This window comes from Cucurbita maxima, unplaced genomic scaffold, assembly GCF_002738345.1.
Source record: "Cucurbita maxima cultivar Rimu unplaced genomic scaffold, Cmax_1.0 Cma_Scf00006, whole genome shotgun sequence".
Lineage (NCBI taxonomy): Eukaryota > Viridiplantae > Streptophyta > Magnoliopsida > Cucurbitales > Cucurbitaceae > Cucurbita > Cucurbita maxima.
In genome coordinates, this window is record NW_019272022.1 from 1596207 (window position 1) to 1598769 (window position 2563).

Here is a 2563-nt window from a genome sequence, read left to right on the forward strand (position 1 = left end):
AAAAAAAAAAAAAAAAAAAAAAAAAAAAAAAAAAAAAAAAAAAAAAAAAAAAAAAAAAAAAAACATCTACCCCCAATTTCATCCCGTTAAAAAAATATTCACTCTTGTGTTTGACCAAACCTATCTATGGTACCAAATTAAAGCGGTAAATAATTTATTATTGTTTTATTCACCCATTGCCAAAAGAATTCGACTATGTATTTAATAATTTTTAAAGTTATTATAGACCAATTCTGATAGAGTAGGTCAAAAGAAGTCTCCACATGGCTACACTTGTGCTTGCGTTGACTCACACGCCTAGCTCCTTGGCTACTTGCACCTCCACGTGCACATGAAGCACATATGCCCACGTGTCTTCAACCTATTGACAAGCTCGTTTTTCTTCTCTATAGAAGAAGTAATGATTTGACCATTGTTTTGAAGAGAGACCAAGTGAAAAAGACATGTCAGTGAAGATACAGACTATCTATATCTAAGCACCAAGTGCCTATTGAAAAACGAGTCAACGAATTAATAAAAAGCAACCCACATAAATTTTAAATACTATAGGATGAAATAAAATTAATTTAATTTTATAATATGAAAAAAAAATTAATGTTACATATATTTTAAAATCTCATCATTAAAGTTTCTATTATGCTTTTGTAAATGATTGAAATGAAAAATCAAGTTAATAAAATATCTATTATCTTCCAAAATTTGATTCACCGCTTCTATATTTACAAAATTATATACAAGAACGAGATGATTTAAAATATTATTTTATTAATTTAGCATACTTCAAAAATAAAAAATAAAAACAAAATTAATTAAGTGAAATAAAATTTATTTTAATACAATTTAATGAACCATTTAACAAACAGGGGCAAAAGTGGAATTTCACTCCCAACTAAATATATGGAAATGCAAAGAATATATAGATTAGTGATTTTGTTTGAATCTAATAAAAAGGTTTTTAACTAAAATAAATAATAATAATAATAAATAAATAATAATGGGGTTAAATAAATGTAAAAAAGAAGGGCGCATGGCCAAAAGTTTGCTTCCATAATCATTTGAGTTTGGAGGATCCAACGTTCATAATTCCCCCCTTCCCCTTTACACTTTTAACTTTTTTTTTTCTTCATTTAATTCCGAATGTAGCTGAGAAATGATCGGGTTTCTATTGATTTGAAGTCTTTTTGACTATAACTTTTTTATTTGAGTCAGCATGGGTGGATGGTTTTGAATATTTGACATTTTGGTCGATAACATATGTGTTAACTGTTTGAGTTATCATCAAGTCGTCATTTTTAGGTAAAACTAAGCACAAAAGTATCGGATGGTTTAGGGTTTTGATATGGTCTAGAGTTTTAGGGTTTTAGGGTTTAGGTATGGTCATCCAACACATAATTTGTGATATCCCACATTGGTTAGGGAGGAGAACAATACACCCTTTATAAGGAGTGGAAACCTTCCTTTAAAGACGCGTTTTAAAGCTTTTAAGGGAAGTTCGAAAGGGAAAGCTCAAAGAAGGCAATATCTACTAGTGGTGAATCTGTATCGTTACATAATTACTCTAAGCAAAATATTAATTAGAGACATTGATAATATTATTTTCAAAAAAGTAAAAAAAAAAAAGATATAAATGAAAATACTTAATTTAGGAATATTTTGTATAACTTAATATTAAAATTAAGAACATACAACGGTACGAATTTTATTTTATGCTAAAATTACAGAGCTGTGGGGTCACCGACAAATCGCAATGCCCGTATTGATTCCGATGGTCACGGTCAATTCATCATAAAAAAGAAAAAAAGATAAACCGGCAGTTTGAATCATAATAATTACCAAAACCCGGAAGGACCATTCGTACCATTTGTGTGAATAATGTAGCGTATCAAAACCCGTAATCCACTCATACTTCTATTAAGTAGCTCCGACGTGGGAGGAAGTTGTACACGTGTCGTAATCACATTTGTCTCATATTATCCGACGTGGAATAACCGTTTTGAAGTCAAAACTCGAAAACACCAACTTATTTAATGATAATTTATTAATGTTGTCTGGTATGGAGCTTTTGACGGTGCTTCGTTTATTGACGTCCGGCTTTAACCTCCTTCCTGCCGTTAATCAACGGCCGTCATCTCAGAATCTTTTTCCTTTTTCAAATTTCAAAATTTTTTGTTTCCTTTTTGGGTTATATTTGTTTTTTTGTAAATATATATTTTTTAAAGTGTTTGGTATTTTTATTTTTTTAAATGATTTTTTTTTCATTTTTTTAATAATACGTTTACAATGCCATTAAAAATAAATTATAGTTTCAATTAATGGTAAAAATATTTTGAAAAATTTTTAAATGTTTAAAATTATTATTAAAAAATATTTTTTAAACAAAATAAAAAATTAGAGGTATTTTTATTAATTTTTAAAGATAAAAATATATTAAAAAATGTTTTTTTTTTCTTATAATGAAAGATTTTATTTTAGAAAAAAAAAATGCAGGATTTTAGTCACTTTTTGTTTATGAATGGACTTATATAGACACTCCAAAACGTTACAATTGAAGCTTTCATTAAAT